Source organism: Adiantum capillus-veneris, chromosome 7 (assembly GCF_014529385.1).
Source record: "Adiantum capillus-veneris isolate H3 chromosome 7, ASM1452938v2, whole genome shotgun sequence".
NCBI lineage: Eukaryota > Viridiplantae > Streptophyta > Polypodiopsida > Polypodiales > Pteridaceae > Adiantum > Adiantum capillus-veneris.
Window position 1 is genome coordinate 43,619,793 of NC_140937.1, and position 21,865 is coordinate 43,641,657.

Sequence of the window (21,865 nt, forward strand, 5' to 3'; positions counted from 1 at the left end):
CAGTTTGGTATTGTAGCCAACACAAACCCTCATTTTTCCTTCGGGCAGTGATAATCTATTCACATCTTCTCAAAGGTCTTTTGTGCAACAAGCGGTTGAGGTAGAAACCCCATATAGCAAGCACGACTTCAGCTCGACAACACTGCAAGGTTCGTTATTTGCATCCAATTTTTCACGCGCATGCGTTTGCTTGGCGCAACACATAAATGCTACGGGGCAGGGCACGACTTCCGTTTCTTATAATTTTTTGGAGAGACCACAGTGCCAACTCTCCACCATACTTGTGTATGGCACCTCTGTATGACGTGCACTATATACTTTGCACTTTCAATCTATGACATTTCATTGCAAGACAATATGTTTAACTATTCACATTGCTTTTTTGTAGCTCGACTCAAAAATCGGCCTGTAGATTGGACAATCGAAAAGCAGCAGTACAACATTGCAGGTCAGTAAAGCACCTCATTTATTGTTGCAAGACATTTATGCTTTATCTGTTTGCTTGTTTTAATTACTTCCATTGCTTTGGTTTATTTGGATCTCGTTTTCAAGACTATACACTTGATGTCGATCTCTGCACATGCTAGTTACACACGCAACTCTTTACATGCGATTGCTAGCCAATGCATGTGATGTATTACAATAGTGAATGCATGTAGTGTATCACAATAGTGAATTCACCTTGTGCATCTTTACTTTAGATCTAAATAATCGATACCATACTAGGTGTTGAAATAATTAATATCATACTATATATGTCCTCATTTCTCTCGTACTAGGTGTTAGTATGAAGTTCTCAAGACCTAGAAGATTACAGTCCAAGTATCAATAAGCTAGGGAGCAAACTGTAACCAACTTGAAACTAGCTTACCGTCCATATGCTAGATCATGGTTTAAAATTACTGCATTGTATAAAGATTAGAGCATGCAATCTGACATCTTTGCTCACAATCGAGAAATATGTCCCTCCTGCACGGCGGCATACCTAACATATATAGCGATAAACTAGGTCGACAGACAAATGAAATAGACACTCCTACTATCCTCACTTCTGTATTATTGTTGGACGCTTTGCCATCGAAGCGGGAACAACAAGACTTAGCAGCATTGCATCTAAAATACATTAACCAGTTCAAAATACCAACCATGAATCAACAATAACCCCTCTCTATTCATGACACCGATGAGTGATATTTCGACAGAAAAGGGGCACATCTTGTAATTATAGACGAGCTATCCATGTTACTCCAAACGACATTTTACCTTATCGTAAGACAAAATGTTAACGTAACAAGGAATACATTGACAAATCACTTCAACAACAAATGTGTTCTCTTTCTCGGTGATCTTGCCCAACTACCCCCAGTTTGTAGTCACGCACAGGAGCTTTGTAACACATGCTATATCACAAGCTCGGTCCACTTTCTACATGCAACTTTCTATAGGACCCTGAATTGCTTCAGTTCTTGACCATTATTCGTGAAAGAAAACTAGTTGTAGATGAGATTACTTGTACCTTGGGTACATGTATTATAGATGAAGCACATATGCATGACTACATCAACAACTCTACTCCGATAATTTGTACTCGTAGATGAGGCTTCCAATACTATAAAAACCTGGCCTTGAATAAGTTGTACAATCAAACTGATATTAAACATGTTGCAAACGGTGCAACATGTTTTGTCGATGCCATAGCACAAAAAAACAAAGAAGGTGAGGTTACATGTATCGTTGTCCTCATTCATTGTACTCATATTAACTACAAAAGAAGAAAGGCAAAACACAAATAACTACAAAAGAAGAAAGCAAAAACACAGTCAACATCCACCTTCTATGCTACCAACCATTCGATGAAAATTTTCTTTTCAAAATACTTTCCGTTTGCAAGAATTTACATGTAGCACGTATACTAGAAAAAAAAAATCATCACTAGACAACCTTCCTTTGGATATAATCTCAACTGTAATTATCCCTCTAATCTTGAATGATTGATGCACTTAATTGTCTCCTCCCATAAACATTATTTCAAATGTATATCCCTTTCACGCAGTGCCGCCCTTGCCAAATTAATCATGCTCTTGTTTCCTTCAGTGCTAGATCCTAAATGTCAATTTGCATATGTCCTAGTGTATTCTATAAATGTTGTATAGCAAGGCCCACCAAGCAAGACTAGTTACAGCAAGGAGGTGGCGTGAACATGAGCAGATGCAGGCGAACGAGGGGCTGAGTGCTGAAGATTATTTTTCTTAGCATCATCAGAAGCACCTAGTGATCTAGCTGAGGTGATTAGCGTGAGTATTTTTTACGAATGTTTTCGGGATCGAATCTGAAGGTGTGGTCACTCGTTTTGCTACTCCGTGTGCGCCATTAGCAGGCAGCCAACGAATCTGGGAAGGCAAATGAAGGCTTATACCTCTCATATCGTGGTTGGTCCAGGCAAATTCACTATCACCTAAATCTTTTCAAGATCGGTAGATATGCCATTCTTGGACACAATGTGGCCAAGGATTTTTCCTTATAGCACCATGAAAACACATTTTTTTGGGTTTAGACAAATCCAGTAAGTCTTGCACTCCTGCAACACTTTCCTTAAGTACTCAATGTGGTCTTGTCATAGTACGTTGTGAGTGAACACATAAGTCATCCATATAGATTTCTAAGAATGTTTGTAGATATTTTTGAAAAGTGTGGCTCATCAACCATTGAAAGGTGGTTGGAGCATTTGTCAAGCCAAATGGCATGACTCGATAAGCATATATATTCCATTTTGTGGAAAAATCCATCTTATGCTGGTCTTCAGGTTTAATGGCCAACTGGTTATAGCATGAAAATCCATCTAGGAAGTTGTAAGCTTCTTTGCCTGCCACTCTCTTTAACACATGATCTATAATAGGGAGAGGATTTTTATCTATGATGGTGTCATCATTGACCCTTTTGAGGTTTACAAACAATCTGAGTTTCCCATTCTTCTTCGGCGCCACAACAGTAGGTGACACCACGTTCATGTGTTTGATTTCGTAGATGAACTCAGCTTCCTTTAGATGATCTATCTCCTCCTTTATTTTTTGTACAAATGTTTCATTATAAGTGTAAGGATGTTGTCTGATTGGCTTAGCATCACCTTAAGAGGGAAAGTATGCTAGCAAATGTCAGGCTACTCCCTTAAGATCTTTGTAGAACTAAACAAAAACATCTATGTCTCCTTAAGCACAACAATCAGAAGGTCCTCTTCCTCGGGGGTTAGGTCAATCGCAATGTATGCTAGTCTAGGTTCTTCCCTCGGTTCTGTGAGAGGGCAATCTGCTTGGCTTGTTTTGGACCATGGTATGATATTCCCAGCTCTTTCATCTCTTGCATGGGTTGTTGAATAACAATCCGCATGTCCTAAATTGTGTACTTCTTATAGTGTGATGGAACAATGACATGATTTGTCTTAGCATCCTCATCACTCTCCATTTTCATTTCGTTTCAAATTGTGATATTCCATTTTGCACTCGACCTTGGTCATTTTGGACTCTTTTTCCTTTGGCGGCTTTGGTCTGGGTTTGAATTCCCTTTTGCTTGTTGTTCCCTTCCCGCCTGCCATGGAACTTTGGTATCTCTTTGTGACCTTGTTTTTCACATAGTACACTGACAGGCACTAGGTATTGAGTTTTCCTTTTACCATTGGCATTGGTATATGGTCAATTTTTTTCTTGGCATCTTGTTTGTTTTGCTTTGTACCATGCTTCGCATTTGTGTTTCTGATTTGGAAAACAATAGAACCTTTCTTTCATTCTTAGCTATACTTGTCAATTTATCATCTGCCTCCTCTTGCAAAATATATTGTTCACTAAGATCATAGAAGGCTTCCTCTATTTTAGAGAGATCCCTAATAGAAATTTAATTGCTTTTGTACATGTAAAGCATTCCAATTTTTTGTTGTTTTGGCCACATCATCTAGTTGAACCATCTATAAGGGCACTATGTCATGTCCATCCTCCTCACAAACTTTGGTAGGGGTCACTTTGTTATCACATACGTCTAATGTTGCAAGTATTTGATCCCATCTGGACGATTCAAGGAGATGTTCGCAAAAGGGCCCTGGAACATACGGTTCATCCTCTACTAGCCTCTCCAGTATACTGTCTTCCTTTTGTAGGTTGCCATACTCAAATGCACCACATATCCAAGTGAATTTTGTTGATTGAATCCCCTCAAGAACTCCAGGTTCACCCTTGGCACTTGAGTCAAATTCCTCAATCGGTGTTTTCATGGCATCTCTGTAAGAGTGGTCTTTGAGGTTCACCTTGGTGGTTGTTTTGTCATGCCTCGGGTAGATGTGTTCATAGCCCCAATCTTAAACCATTTTGAGCTATTGCATGAATGGATGCCCCAAAATAATATTAAAAGTGTTATCCTTGCCTAAATCCAAACGTATGTTCATATTTGATTCCACAAGAAGTGATTATCGCTTGCTCCAATATTCCCATGGGTTGCTCCATGTGGCCATTTGTTAATTGCAGCTTTATGCTTGTCTTTCTTAGGGTTTATCTGCCCCATATTTCCTTTGTAGCTATGGCCTTTCTTGCTCCACTATCCAAAATGGTGGTTGTTTTGGCGTTCTCGTATTCTGCTGATAGGGCGGTTTTCCCTAAGAGGATAAGGTCGTTAATGTGGAGGATTTTACTTTCTTTTGAGGCAACCGGCCCCATGTCACCGTAGAGAGACTTGATATCCAGATCTAGGTGCTCATGTTCCATGTTAATCTCAGGGATGGGGGTGGATTAATAAGTCACACTCCCTTCCCTTGCATTCCTTATTACTTCCAATAATTCATTTGGCCATGTTTCTTCAAGTTCAAGGATTGGAAGTACCCTATATGACATAGTGCCATCTATAGCATTTGAAACCACACGTTCCTCCATCCAAGTTTGCGGTTCCACCTATATCTATATTTGTATATCACTTTGTTCTTTTGGCTCATCATCTGTCTGGGGTTGACTTTCAACTTCTATGTTTTGTTGTAGTTCTGGTTCTATTTCAGTTTTAGGAGCTCTTTCGTTGAGCTCAACTTTTCGTTCTTGGATATTTCTTTGTTGGTATGCCTCAATTGTCTTTATCAACGTATGTGCTACTTCTACCAATTTTTTACACATTTGCAATCTTTGTTTCTCAACCTCGCCATATGGATATATCATCCATCTTTGCTCGAGAGTTTGGTTTGGTTTAAGCCCCACCTCATAAGGCTCTAGGATGGCATTTAATGGTTTGAGAGCTACTGGAGGGAGTTTTTTTGGCTCTGTTATCAAGGTCTTCTTTGGCTTTGTTTCAATAGTTCATGTGCCCGTGAGAGCTCCACGATCATAGTTGCTTCTTTCTGTTCTTGTATGGATTTTATTTTCTCTCTTTTGACCTGTTATGGCTTGCATTGTTTCCTTACAGACTTGGTGTCTACTTCAGTGGGGTTGTGCTTTCAACTGTTCTCATTTGTTATGGCTTCTTGAGCTTGCACTCTCATTACTATTTTGACATAAGCTATTTGTTCTGAATTTGATCCACTAGAGCTGGGTAGAATTCCTATCTTGTTTTCGGATGTCTTTCCTACTTTATCGGGATTTTTAGGGCAATCTAGAATGACGTGTGTTTTGCCACACTCTTGGAAAAAGCCAAAGAATATGAATATTTCTCCTTTGTAAGGATGGTCTCTTGCCCATTGATCACCTCTACATTCATGGCATGGTCCTTTGGTTTGAGGTGGTGGTATCATTAGCGGTGGTTGCCCTTGTTTAAGCAGATATGCCCTAGGCTTGTAGTTTGGGTTGGCTATGAATATCAAAGTGTGCTATAGTAATCCCACATAGGTTGTGGTACGCATGAGAGTTGTTGAATGATTTCACTACTTTGCCATGGAGAATATGGTGCTTCTTCACAAGAAAGGGTTTTGATAGAGGTTGCATACAATTCCAAGACCTTCATAGTAGGATGGACTAGGTACTAATGCTTGACTCTCTTGAAGTTCATTTGGTTAATCATATCTCACAATGACTCTACTATCATCAGGAAGAGGTGGTTGCACTGACTGTGGTTTTTGACCCTTGGTGCTACGTTGTTTAGTCCCACTGGGTACCTTGGTGGCGGCGGTTGGTTCATTGGGGAGGATTGTATAGGCTTTCCCTCATAGAATTCCATTATCAACAACATTCATTGGTCTCATGGTTGATCCAATTTTTTTGTATGGCACACCATTTCAGCTATTGCATCGCATTTGGTGGCGCTTATCTTTGTTGGGTGTAGCGTAGGGTGGTGGGACGATCACTCCCATAGATATCACCCTTCCTCTTCTGAGGTTGTCGAATATTTTATGTCTATTTGAGAGCTTGCTCATTTTTCTCATCACTTCCTCTGTGATTTGCTCCATACTAGGCACTTGATTCATGTTGTTTGTTCCCTTAGAGGTGCTTCCACTTTTGGTAGAGTTCATTTTAATGGTCAAGATGTTGGTTTCTTATGTAACCTCGCCATAAGCCTTGCAGTTGTCCACATGATACAACGCCTCTTTCATTACTCCTTCCAGAGAAGCAAATCCCTTCAAATCAAGGTCTTTTTTAAGCATTTTGTTTGTAATATCTTCAATGAATAACAATGCAAATATGTCCAATTGTGGGGCTTCTTTTGGTGGACATCACTCTAGATATTGCTTGAATCACAAGGAAGAGTCCTTCCCTTTTTCCTTATCTCTTTGTTTAAAAGCATATATCTGAGAAATAGTGTTGTGCTTTATTCCCCTTTTAGAAAATTATTTGGCAAATTTAGTTAGTAGATTATCTATTATAGGAAAGTCGTCTTTGTTCAAAGGTTGGAACCACCTCATAGCAGTTCCTTCCAATGTCAATCCAAATCCCTCATATTGTGTGTGGAAATTGTGCACTTATTTTGCCCTTATGACTTGTTTAAAGAGGGATACATGAGCATGGGGGTCCTTGATCCACCATACTTTTTGCTTATACATTTGGCAACTTGGGACGATCTCATTTTTTGAGGTTCAATCATCGATTTGACCATTCCCAAATTGCTCATAAAAGCCTATTTCCTTGTTTCTTGTGTTCTAGGAGGAAAACCTTGTGGAGTTCTTCCCATTGCATTATCGAGTAGGGGATTGGAGGAAGCTTTATGAGGGAGCTTTTGAGGAAGCTTTTCTAAAAAAACTCAACAACTGATTATATTTTTGAAAAAGCTTTCTCTATGCTTGTTTTAGTGTGTCGAGGCAAAAATACGAAAAAGCTCTCTCTCTGCACTACGTAGCACCTACTTAGGACAACCATATTGATTAATTATGTTCACATAAAAGCCAAAATCAACATCTGGCACCAAGAAACCAAAAACAAACAAGTTTGTACACCCTCTTTCACTATATATGATATGTTCTATGACAACAAGCAAAATTCATCTTACAAGTATTTGCGAGCAAACAATACACATTTATTTATTCTTAAGACTTTTCATAGGTGTGTATACAGTGGTTGACCACTAACAACATTGTCTGCAAAAAGTCTCAGTGTGTTGAGGCAAAAAGATGAAAAAACTCTCTTTTTGCTCTACGCAGTACCTACTTAGAACGACCATAGTTATTTATTTATGGTCACAAAACAGCCAAAATCAGCAGCAGATACCCAAGGAAAAAAACAGACAAGTTTGTTTCACCTCACATGATCTGTGCTATGACAACAAGCAAATAGTCATCTTTCCAAGTATTTGCGAGCAAACAAAACACATTTAATAATTCTTAGACTTTTCAAAGCATGCGAATACAGTGGTTGACCACAAACAACATTTTTTGCAAAATGTGAGGTATCTTGTTGCTAGTTTACTATATGGGATGGGTTGGTGGATCCATCTCCACAATGTTTGGATGTGGCTCCACAAGAGATGTTGCCTTCAGGGAACGCTTGAATTCATATGCTACTCTCTTGTCTCGCTCTTGAATCTCTTTTAGTCAATGTGCTTGCATCTTCAATACATTGTTAAGTCTGCTGAAGACATCCTCAATGCTCTCAAACACTGTCTGTCATAATAATCAATATCTAATTCTCCTAAATGATTTTCTCGTGTTAAACTGATCATTTAATACATGGAAGTGCCAGGGGAGAAAAAGCTAGAAATTGGTTAAGCTAGTAGACCGGCCACAGTAGGGATCCAAAGGAGGGAAAATAGGGATCCAAAGGGGGGGCCATCTGTAAAAGATCCGTGTGCAACAATGGGCTTAAAAGACCCTAAGGTTCAGCCCATTAAGACTTCCAAAATGCTAAGGTTCCAAAATTCAAAGGTTGTGTTCAAAGGTCAAACATTGGGGGAATTGGATGCTTTGTGTGTGTCCCAAAAGTCTTTATCAATCCCTACATAGGAGGGGGCAAGCCTTGCAAGTAGGGGATGAAAGAGAAACACACATACACACATACACACACACAAGCTCCCTTTACACAAAGGGAACGAGAAACACATGTCAGCTCCCTAGCCCAGATGCCCACAAGGTGTACCCAATTCCTATTGGATGGCCTTGGAGGTGGACCAATGATAATTAAGCTAGAGTAAATCTAGTTTAATTAATTTAAAAACACTTAATAAAAGAACCAATAAGAATTAAGCTCTCTAGAAGACTATTGGACAGTCTCCCAAGGGGACCAATGAGCATTCAGTAGCCCAATGGCTTGCCTGATTCCTATTGGCCAGGAGGCAAAGGGGTCCAATGAGAGTTTAGTTACATTTATTAATTACCTAAAGCTCTCACAAAAGGGGAAAGGGGGACACATGTCAGAAGGCTATCACTTATAGTACCTAATTCCCATTGGCTAGGCCTAGGGAGGTCCAATAGGACTGTAGCAAGAGCAAATTGGAAGGGGGGTCGACCAAGAGAGAGAGGGGGCTGATTTTTGCAAGGCATTATCAAACACACACTCACACAATCTCAAGGTGAAGCAAAGAAGACTCTCTCTCCTTCTCAAGCTTTAATGGAAAGCTTACCACCTACTCCAAGCTTGTGAGAAGGGAGGCCTACACCAATAACTCTTGGCTTTGTGATGCAAATCCAGCCAAGAGCCAAGCTTCAATGCATGCTCATCTCCTCTACCATGCTAATTACTAAGCTAAGCTATGGTAATATGAGTGATTAGGAGATGTACATCTTTCTCGTAAGAATACTCCTTCTTCCACTACTCTCATACCCCGCTAGCTCTCACCATATTCGAAGGTGTGTAAGGTCTTGGGTCTGAGACCGTGAGGGAATTGATGTTGTGTTTGATAAGTGTTTTGCTTAGTGCATGAAGTTTCCATCTTCATTGCACTAGCTAGTCTTGAAGGAACACAAAAATTGTATTGTAAAATGTCTCTCTTGATGGGAGAAACCATAATACAAAGCCTTTTGGAGGGGGGACTGGCTCCATGCAAATCCAGTCCTCAACTGTTGTCAATTGCTTAATTTCTCTCTCTTTTGAAGTATTTTTCATGCTATCTAACTAGGTGTTATGCTTTTTGTTGCTCTCTCCACCCCAGCACTCTTGTTATTCTCATTAGGAAGCTATTCTAATGAAATGCTCACTATGTTCATGCTATTTTCCGCTACACACAAGTTACTAGACCATTAAATGTTACATTGGTATCAGAGCACAAGGTTTCTCTTTTCTTGCTCAAGAAGGGAGGTTCTCAAGCTAGCTATAAATGGTTGGTACTATTAATTGCATGTGAGTAATTAGAATATGGATTTTTCAGCCTTGCAGTGCACCTTCCTTTGTGCAGTTAACGGGGCATCACCGTCGAGAGGTATGGTCTTAATAGTGGAGTCCTACGGGGCTTGCCTACGGCTTAACCACTATTGAGCTATTAGAAGCTTGTTAGGAGCCAGTGTTGTTTAGGTGTTGAACGACCCTCTCTTCTATTCCTTGAAATTAATGGTATCCGAGCCACGGGTACAGTAGCTTGAGTGCTTTTTCTAAAGGGGTAAAGAGGAGTAGCAACTAGGGCTTGAAGTGCCAAAGTACACCTAAAAAGTTTACACCTAAAAGTTGTTAGAATGGCTGACAATAGTAAAGAGAGTGAAATTAATGTTGATAACTTTAATTTTGCTAATGAGCAAGCTACTAATGATGCCCCGATGCTTGTTAACTATCTTGTTTCTAGGCTTCATCAAGCCATGGGCAATCCATCCCTCCAAAGTGAAGTGCAACGGCAGCTCCGTGCTCATGGGATTCTCCAAGCTCCCCACCATGACGAGAGAGCACCTAGGAAGCCTCCTTGCGAGACTTCCAAAAGAGGTCTCTCTCCGATTCGGGAAGAAGAAGAGGATCCCTATGAAGGGCTGAGAAATTTGCTCCTTGATGACGCATCTCCTCTCAAAGGAGAACTCAAGAGCCTCCATCGAAGGAACGCGAAAGAAGTGAGTCTCCCGCCACCTCGGCGGAGATGGCTCCACGAAGACGGTGGGCTAAACGCTCTCCATCACCTCCAAAACGGAGAAGACCATCGCATACTTCTCCACACCATACTTCAAAGAGGGATGACAAAAAGCAAGAGAAGAAAAAGGCGAGAAAGAGGACACCCTCTTCTCCATCTTCTTCATCCTCTTCCTCTTATGAAAGTGATGGTGAAGACAATGAAGATCAAGGCAAGAAAAAAGCGAGAAAGAGGTCACCCTCTTCTCCATCTTCCTCAAATTCTTCATCTTCTGAAGAAAGTGATGGTGCAACCTTTGAACCATCAAAAGAAGAGGCCATAGGAAATCCTATGCCGTGTGGAAGAGGTCGTCCAAGCTCAAGAAATTCAAAGAGGGAGGAAAGAGCATCTCTTTCCTTACCTACGATGGCACTTTTGGTGCTACAAACAAAGTCTTGGCCTTTATCCAACAATTCGATGCGGTGTTCGGAGATGAGGGCTTCACGGAGTCCTCTAAGCTATGCCATGTAGCTATGCACTTTCAAAAGTCCGTTAGACAATGGTGGTCTAGCCTATGGGCCAACGGTGAAGCTCCACGAACATGGAAAGCTTTAAGAGCTTCCATTATGAAGCAGTTTTTGGCCACCAATGCCAAAGACAAAATACTCATCGAATGGCGAATCTTGAAGCTCTTTTCCTATGAATCCATCCACAAATATGTAGACAAGTTTTGGGACCTACAACGCAAAGCCACTGTCTTCAGAAAGTTGGATTTTGGAGAGAAAAAGTAGCAATTTTGTGCGGGCTTAACCGAAGAAATGGCGGAGTATGTCAACTTTCAAAGGCCACGCACCATATCGGCGGTAATACATCATACTATGGTGGCCTCTTGAATCAATTTCCAAACAGGGGCTAAGAGGAATTCTAAGCCCCCTAAAAACAAGGGTTCCAATGAGCCTGAGGGGAAGGACAATGTCCAAAAGTCTCCTAAGGGCAATTCCAACAAAGCTAAGGAGAAGGGAGTTTACAAAGGCAAAAATAAACTCTCTCCTGAAGAGCTTGAGCGTTATCGCAAGGATAACCGGTGTTTCAAGTGCGGCAAACAAGGGCATGCATACCGCGCTTGTCCCCAAAAGAACAACCGCCATGATCCTCCTAGAGCTACCTTCGTCGAAATCCAAGAGGAGGAAACTCACCACAAAGGATCTCCTCTATGCCATGCTTGGGGAAAGGTAAGAGAACATGATGCTTTTATTATCTTTTTGACCCTAATTCTACTCACAATTTTATATCTATAGAGTTGGCCACCAAGCTATGCATACAAGCCTATGAGATGGGAGATGTCCTACCCGCAGACGATGCTTTCAAGGGGCAAGAAGCTTCAGTCACTCCCTTAATCGAGAAATTGAGGCTCCATGTCCAAAGCTATGTGGACAAAGAGGACTTCTTTGTCTCTCCTCTCAAGCATGAGGATGTAATTCTAGGGGCACCATGGTTTGATTGCATGGCTGCCAATGTTAAATTCCTTGAAAGGAGAATCTCCTTTAAGTTCAGGGAAAAAGATATGTATATAGATGCTAAGGAAATGGGTAACACTATACCCATTGTACATACACAAGCTTTCAACAAGTCAATAAAGAGCTCTATTTCCGTGTACATGATTTTTGTTAAAGATTCTCAAAATGAACCTAATGTTTTAGCAAAAGAAAATATACACAATCAAAAGGAATTAGATTTATCCAATTTTCTCAAGGGGTTTCAAGATGTCTTTATTGACGACATCCCTTGTGAGCTACCTCCTAAACGAGGTAATGATGACCATGCAATTGAACTTCTTCCAGGAAGTTCACCGCCTAACAAACCTCCTTATAGAGTTTCTCAAGCTCAACAAGAGGAGATTATGCGGCAAGTGCATGAGTTAGTTGAGAAGGGCATGGTTAGGCCTAGCTCATCTCCATTTTGTTCTCCTGTGCTACTAGTGCAAAAGAAAGACGACACATATCATATGTGTGTCGACTATAGAGCACTAAATAGGATCATATCAAGAATAGGTTTCCAGTTCCACGGGTAGAAGACCTATTCGATAAGCTACAAGGATCCACCTACTTCAGTAGGATTGATCTAAAAGGTGGCTATCATCCAATAAGGATAGTTGATCAACACATTGTAAAGACAGCGTTTCGCACTACATTTGGTCTTTACGAATACATTGTCATGCCTTTTGGCTTGACCAATGCACCAGCCACATTCAACCGCTTGATGGAGAAGCTATTCAGGCCTCACCGAACCTTTACTAGAGTGTTCTTTGATGATATCATCATCTACTCTAATTCATTAGATGAACACAAGAAACACCTCCAGGTAATATTTCAAGTTGTAACAGAGAATAAACTTTATGTTAATTGAAAGAAAAGTGAAATTTTCTTACAAGAGATTCAGTATTTAGGTCACATTATCTCTCAAGATGGCATCCAAATGGATCCATCAAAGTTAGAGGTAATAAAAGGATGGCCTAAACCAAGGAATCTTCATGAATTAAGAAGCTTTATAGGTATGTGTGCATACTATAGATGCTTCATAGAAAAGTTCTCACTAATAGCAGGACCATTACATGACCTAGCAAAGAAAAACGTTAGGTACACATGGTCTGCCAAGGAGAACAATGCTTTCGAAAAGCTTATCTCTCAACCTATGCTTACACTATCGGATCTGTCAAAGCCATTTGAGGTCCAATGTGACGCTTGTGGTGATTGCCTTGGATCTGTTTTGGTTCAAGAAGGGCACGCCATAGGCTATGAAAGTCGAAGGCTCGACCTTGTTGAGCAAGCTCTAGGCATATATGAAAAGCAACTCCTTGCAGTTCTACATGCCTTAGACTCATGGAAGCACTATTTATTGGGGATTCCTTTCATTCTATGAACGGATCACCAAAGTCTTAAGTACTTCATGATGCAGACCAAGCTCTCCGACACATTTTCATATTGCTCACATTGCTGGCAAGCATAATCAAGCAGCCGATGCACTCTCAAGACAACCGAAAGTGAATGCGGTTTCCATAGCAACTCACAATGATCTATCTTCTATGATAGATGAGTATGGTATTGATCCCAAGTTTAGAGATGTGATTTCAGCCCTTGCACTAGGGAAGAAAGAGGATCCGTTTACTTTACAAGATGGTTATCTTCTCTATGGCAATAGACTATGCGTTACTAGCTCCCTACGTGAGAAAGTAATGTATGAATGTCATGCTCCTCCTTATGCAAGGCATAGAGGGATTCAGTCTACCCTAAAGGGGATTGAAACATATTTCTATTGGCCTACCATGAAAGCAAACATACAAGAGTATGTTTCTAAATGTGTGGTATGCCAAAAGACGAAGTTTGATAGAGGGAAGCAACTTGGATTGCTTCAACCTTTGCCAATCCCTAATTCACCATGCGAGAGCATATCCATGGATTTTATCTTTGAATTGCCTAAGTCTATCCATTGGAATACAAGAATATGGACGATAGTAGACAGGTTCAGTAAACAAGCTCATTTTATACCTGTCAAAAAGACTATCAAAGCCCATCAAATGGCAACCCTCTTCATTTCACAAATCTTCAAGTACCATGGCTTGCCAATATCCATGGTGTTGGATAGAGATCCTAAAATGACCAGTACTTTTTGGAAGGGTCTTTTTGAGAATTTAGGAACAAGGCTAAAGTTCTCTTTGGCCTATCACCCGCAAACGGATGGCCAAAGTGAAATAGCTAACCTAACAATTCTCGATCTACTACAAGCCTATGTAACGGAAGTAGATCAAAGATCCCAATGGGAGAAGTACTTACCCTTAGTGGAGTATGCCTACAATAACACTGTACATACTTCCACGGGAAAAGCACCTTTTGAGTTAATTGAGGGAAGATCAAAAAGTCCCTTGCTACTTAAGGTACATGGGAAGATCTGCGCTGCAGATGAGTGTAGCCGAGACCTACAAGAATCTTTTCAAAAGATTAAGGATGCTATCTCTATCTCACAGCAAAGGCAAAATGCAGCTGTTGACAAGCACAGAAGTGCCCAAGCCTTTTTAAAAAATGATTGGGTCTTACTCAAATTTCCCAAGGCTCGACTAAGGCACACGACAGGAAAGAATCCTATGGGACACCAAAAGTACTATGCTAAGTTAGCAAAAAGGTACTATGCTAAGTTAGCAAAAAGGTACTATGCTAAGTTAGCAAAAAGGTACTATGGTCCCTTCCAGATTCTTAGGCCAATCAATGAGATGGCCTATCAACTCAAGTTGCCCAACCATTGGCTCATACACAATGCTTTCCATGTGAGCCTACTAAAGCCTTATAAAGGAGATCCACCTCAAGAACCAACTATTGGAGACCCACCGGAGATCGAGGACCAAGAAGAGGTGTTGCAGCCCGAGTCCATTCTCCGACATGAAGACAAGGTATTAAGGGGCGGTAAGACTATCCGACGATATCTTATTAAGTTTAAGAATTATCCTTTTGAAGATGCTAGATTGATGCAAGGCATACAATTAAAGGATAACCTAAACCTTATCAATGCTTACAATGCTTCCCAAGAGTAAGCAAATGTACTAATGTTAAAAATGAACAAAATCTTTGTCTTATAAGACTCTCTTTTTCTTTATTGTGCACAAAAATAAAATAGTATGCATGCTTAAATCAAGTTTGCGAAGACGACGTCTCCCGAATCCAAGTAGAGCTTGTCACTCTACTATGGGAGACTGATAGGACTAATGTGCAGACATGCTTGCGGCAGCTTAGGCTCTCAAAGGCCAAATGGACTAGTCATCCATTCTGGAATGATGTCGTAGGGTAACATAGGGATCCTCTACCCGCTAAGAAAAGGACTAATGAATATGCTTTATCTTCTCTACCCCATAGTCGAGGACGACTATGATTTCAAGAGAGAGGTAATGTCATAATAATCAATATCTAATTCTCCTAAATGATTTTTAAACTGATCATTTAATATGGGGAAGTGCCAGGGGAAAAAAAGCTAGAAATTGGTTAAGCTAGCAAACCGGCCACAGTAGGGATCCAAAGGAGGGAAAATAGGGATCCAAAGGGGGGGCCATCTGTAAAAGAGCCATGTGCAACAATGGGCTTAAAAGACCCTAAGGTTCAGCCCATTAAGACTTCCAAAATGCTAAGGTTCCAAAACTCAAAGGTTGTGTCCAAAGGTCAAACATTGGGGGAATTGGATGCTTTGTGTGTGTACCAAAAGTCTTTATCAATCCCTACATAGGAGGGGGCTAGCCTTGCAAGTAGGGGATGAGAGAGAAACACACACACACACACAAGCTCCCTTTACACAAAGGGAACGAGGGACACATGTCACCTCCCTAGCCCAGATGTCCACAAGGTGTACCCAATTCCTATTGGATGGCCTTGGAGGTGGACCAATGAGAATTAAGCTAGAGTAAATCTAATTTAATTAATTTAAAAACACTTAATAAAATAATCAATAAGAATTAAGCTCTCTAGAAGACTATTGGACAATCTCCCAGGGGGACTAATGAGCATTCAACAGCCTAATGGCTTGCCTGATTCTTATTGGCCAGGAGGCAAAGGGGTCCAATGAGAGTTTAGTTACATTTATTAATTACCTAAAGCTCTCACAAAAGGGGAAAGAAGGACACATGTCAGAAGGCTATCACTTATAATGCCTAATTCCCATTGGCTAGGCCTCGGGAGGTCCAATAGGAATGTAGCAAGAGAAAATTGGAAGGGGGGTGGACCAAGAGAGAGAGGGAGCTGATTTTTGCAAGGCATTATCACACACACACTCACACAATCTCAAGGTGAAGCAAAGAAGGCTCTCAAGCTTTAATGGAAAGCTTACCACCTACTCCAAGCTTGTGAGAAGGGAGGCCTACAACAACAACTCTTGGCTTTGTGATGCAAATCCAACCAAGAGCCAAGCTTCAATGCATGCTCATCTCCTCTACCATGCTAATTGCTAAGCTAAGCTATGCTAATATGAATGATTATGTGAGGAGATGTACATCTTTCTCATAAGAATACTCCTTCTTCCTCTCAATCTACTCTCATACCCCGCTAGCTCTCACCATCTTCGAAGGTGTGTGAGGTCTTGGGTCTGAGGCCGTGAGGGAATTGATGTTGTGTTTGATAAATGTTTTGCTTAGTGCATGAATTTTCCATCTTCATTGCACTAGCTAGTAACACAAAGAATTGTATTGTAAAATGTCTCTCTTGATGGGAGAAACCATAATACAAAGCCTTTTGGAGGGGGGATTGGCTCCATGCAAATCCGGTCCTCAATTGTTGTCAATTGCTTAATTTCTCTCTCTTTTGAAGTATTGTTCATGCTATCTAACTAGGTGTTATGTTTTTTGTTGCTCTCTCCACCCAAGCACTCTTGTTATTCTCATTCGGAAGCTATTCTAATGAAATGCTCACTATGTTCATGCTATTTTTCGCTACACACAAGTTACTAGACCATTAAATGTTACATTGTCATCATGCAGCCCATTTGGCTACCCATTAAGGCCAATGCGTCACAATCACCCCCGTATTGAACAACAACGTCCTTCTCATTGGTGTATTGTGCAAACAACTACCAAAGGAACCAATGTCCACATTCCATACCCCCTACACAACAAATTTTTTCCAAAGGATTTAGTAACATGACATAGAAATGTTAGAAAATAAGACGTAGCTAAATAGATTTTTGAGTAGATTACTTAATGGCGAGAGATAGATTTCACACACAAGAGATTATAGAGTAGAGAGAGAGAGAGAGAGTACACACGATATACGTGGCTCACCCAATGTGGGCTACGTCCACGGGAAAACAGCCACTCAATGGCTTTAGCACTTCAAAAGAAGAAGTAGTTTACAAAGGGATTAAACCCTTGATAGAGCTCCCGCCTTGCTTCACTCTGATCACCTCACACTCACCTTGTTGCATCAACTTCACACTATAAAATGTGTGTAGAAATGGCCTCCTTTTATAGGCCAAAAGGACTGCCCTCTCTTATGAGAGGCAGCCATGTGTAGCCGCCCTTGTGCGAATAAGTCCAAATCGGACCCTCCAATCCGCCCATGTGTGGCCGCCCTTGAGAAGACAAGTCCGCTTTTGAATTCGGCCACCGGCCATTGACTTCCGACCACCGGCCACCGGCCAATCGACCGGTTGATTTCCGACCACTTTCCAGCCGCCGTCCGACCATACTATTCCGACGAAAAGGAATATTCCGACGAGGGGAAAAAAAGTATCAGGGGGCCTCCACCCCCGAGGCCTCTAAAGTTGCCCTTGATTCTTGTCCGTGAAAATTTTGGTTTCCGATGAGTGATTTTCCTTCACGCACGATGGCTTCTCCTCATAATGGGGGCCTTACAAATGTGCGCTTTTACCACAGAAAATTACAAGGGTAAATCAGGCTCCATACTTAACAATCTCCCACTTGGAGACTGATCTCCAAACCAAACCTGTGACTGCTTTCCATTCTGGCTTCTTATCCTTGAATGCCGATTGAAGATGAGCAAAAGCTCAATTTCTCCTTGTTGACCACCTTTGTAAACATGTCTGCAGGATTTTCACTTGTATGCACCTTTCCTAGCTTTAGTTGTCCCTCTTCTAAAAGAGTGCGTATGAAGTGATATCTCACCTCAATGTGCTTTGTCCTTGAATGAAAGGCCGAGTTCTTCGCAAGATGGATAGCGCTTTGGCTATCACTGTACAAGACACAATTGTCTTGTTTGAATCCAAGCTCTTCTAAGAATATGTGAAGCCACATAATTTCTTTGCTTGCCTCCGTCATTGCTACATACTCTGCTTCCGTGGTAGAAAGTGAAACCACTTTCTGCAGCTTTGAAGCCCAGCTTACTGCTGTGCCTCCAACCGTGAACACATAGCCAGTAGTGCTCCTTCGAGTATCTTTGTCACCTGCAATATCTGCATCAGCATACCCTTCTAGAAAAATATCAGTTCCTCCAAAATACAAAGCATTTGTTGTTGTCCCTTTTAGATACCTAAGTATCCACTTCACAGCTTACCAATGCTCTTTACCTGGGTTGTCCATGAACCTACTCACAACTCCCACTGCATGTGCAATGTCTGGCCTTGTCCAGACCATAGCATACATTAGAGAACCTACCGCTGCAGCATATGGAACTTTAGACATATAGGCTATCTCCTCTTGTGTCTTTGGACACATATCCTTCGTTAGTTTAAAGTGACCAGCCAAAGGTGTAGAAACTGGTTTTGCATTTTGCATTGCAAACCTTTCTAGTACCTTCTTGATGTAATCTTCTTGAGATAGCTTTATTGTCTTCTTCGTCCTATCCCTTGATATTTTCATACCGAGTATCCTCTTTGCAGCACCTAAATCTTTCATTGAAAAAGATTTAGACAGCTCCTCTTTTAGGTCTTTGATGTCCTGCATGTTAGCACTTGCAATCAACATGTCATCAACATATAACATTAGGATGATGAATTTCCCATCTCCCAAATTCTTCGTGTAGACGCAGTGATCCGAGTTGCATCTTGTGAATCCATGATCCAACATCCATCGATCAAACTTCAAGTACCATTGTCTTGATGCTTGCTTTAAACCATACAAGCTCTTCTTTAATCTGCAAACCATTTTCTCCTTACCTTTTACTTCATACCCCTTTGGTTGAAGCATGTAGATTTCCTCCTCTAAGTCACTGTGAGGGAATGCCGTATTTACATCCATTTGCTCGAGATTTAGATCATGAGCAGCCACAAGGCTTAAGACAAGCGTGATTGAGTTCATTTTTACAACAGGAGAAAATATTTCATTGAAGTCAATACCTTTCTTTTGAGAAAAACCTTTTACCACAAGCCTAGACTTGTACCTTTTCTTCCCACCTTCTTCTTCCTTCAGCTTGTACACCCATTTGTTTTGAAGTGCCCGCTTACCTTCAGGCAACTCAACCAACTCCCATGTTTGGTTGCGATGTAGTGAGTCCATCTCCACTTGCATGCTCTTCGTCCATTCTTCTTTGGATTCATGTTGCATAGCTTCTTCGTATGATTCCGGCTCTCCAGAATCTGAGATCAAGAGATGGTTGAAGGAAGGATCAAACCTTTCTGGAGGTCTACTTGCTCTTGTAGATCTTCGGGGAATAGGTTGAGGCTCCTCATTTGGTTGACGTTGTTGCACATTGTCACCGTTTGCAGTCCTTGAGTCTTCACCGTCCTCAAGCTCCATGTACTCATCACCTGTTTCTTTTGTTTGTTTTCTTTCCAAGTAATCTTTGTACATATTTTGTTCGTTAAAAATTACATCCCTACTCCTTAAGATTTTACCATCTTCAGGATTCCATAGGCGATACCCAAAGTCTCCTTCTCCATAGCCAATGAAGAAACACTTTTTGGACTTTGCATCTAGCTTTGATCTTAGGCTTCTATCTATGTGCATGAAAGCCTCACACCCAAACACTTTGAGAAATGCATAATTCACCGGTTTACCTGTCCATGCCTCTTCTGGAACTCCCCATCCAATGTCGTTGAGGGTGACCGATTGATTAAGTACACAGACGTACTTACAGTTTTCGCCCAAAGCTCAAGCGGTAGGCCTGCATGTAGCCGCATGCTTCGTGCTCGTTCCATGATTGCCCTGTTCATCCTTTCCGAAATCCCATTTTGTTGAGGTGTCCTTGGGGTTGTCCTTTGCCTCCGAATGCCATTGCTAGCACAAAAGCTTTCAAAAGCTTGGCTGCAATATTCGCCTCCATTGTCGGATCTGAGGCATTTAACCTTGGTACCTGTTTCATTCTCCACAAAGGCTTTCCACCTTTGAAATATGGAAAATACATCGGATTTATTCTTCATGACATAAACCCATGTTTTTCTAGTCGCATCATCTATGAATGTTACATAGTACAATGAGCCACCAAGTGATGGTGTACTTGCAGGACCCCAAACATCAGAATGAATCAACTCAAGTTTTTTATTTTTTCTTTTATTTCCTGATTTTTGAAAATTTACCCTCTTTTGTTTACCATAAACACAATCTTCACAGAACTCTAAGTCCACTTCTTTCAAACCTGGTAGAAGCTTTTTTGTTTGAAGGATTTGCATTCCTTTGGGCACTCCTATGCCCAAGTCGGTAGTGCCACACCGCACTGTCAACTTCTGTAGTTGCTGCACAAGCTGAAGGTTGCGTGCTAACAGTACACAAGTAAAGTGTACCGACTTTTTCTCCCTTGGCAACCACCAAAGATCCCTTTGAGATCTTCCACCGTTTGTTTCCGAATGCAATGTTGTGACCTTCATCGTCCAATTGTCCTGTAGAGATCAAATTTTTGCAAAGAGAAGGAACATGCCTAACATCTTTAAGCTTCCATTCATTTCTGTTAGCAGTTTTGACAGAAACTGTACCTTTGTCGACAATCTCACAAGCTTCATCATCTCCCAAGTATACATACCCAAAATTACCTTTGGTGCAATCTTGGAAATGTTGCTTGTGTGGTGTCGCATGGAATGAAGCCCCGGAATCTACTATCCAGGAATTAGACACATTGTCTAATGAGAGAATTAGAGCATCTTGCTCTACTTTACCTGCCACATTGGCCTCCGATGCTGGCTTGTTGTCTTGAGACTCTGTCTCCTTCTTCTTCTTGGACCAGCAATCCTTCTTGACGTGGCCTTTCTTGCCGCAGTTCCAACATTCAAGAACTGACTTTGTGCGTGACTTGCTCCGCCTTGAGCGATCACGACCCTTTTGGTTTTTGAATCTCTCCTTAGGCCTTCCTCTTGTTTCCACTGACAATGCAACACTTGATGATTCTCCTGTGCTTCTCCTTCGTATTTCCTCGTTTAGGAGAACAACCACAACATCATCAAACTTAAGAGTATTTGTGCCAGAGATAGAATTACTTACAGCCATCACAAGGCTGTCCCAACTATCCGATAGAGATGATAGTATAAGGAGGGCTCGCACTTCGTCATCGAAATTGATTTTCACTGATCGAAGTTGACTTATGTTTGTGTTAAAGTCATTTAGGTGTTCTGCAACTGAACCATTCTCTGCCATCTTTAGATTGAACAAGCGCTTCATAAGAAATACCTTATTGGATGCCGATGGTTTCTCGTAGAAGTCGTCAAGTGACTTCATCAAGTCCTTCATGGTCTTCATCTCCGAAACATCGAAGGCCACCGTTAACGCCAAGCTTAACTGGATTGTTCCCAGTGCCTTTCGATCAAGGAAAATCCATGCTTCATCTGCCATTGTTGCGGGCTTCTTTGCAAGACCGCCTAGTGGAAAATAGAGGTCCTTCTGGTAGAGATAGTCTTCAATCTGCATCTTCCAATGTTGGTAGTTTTTGCCGTTGAGCTTCTCAATCTTGAGCTTCCCTTCCTCCACCATAACTCCCACTCAATTCAAGGAATCCTTTCCTTGAGATAATTTAGCTACGAGCAAACCTTGCTCTGATACCAGTTGTTA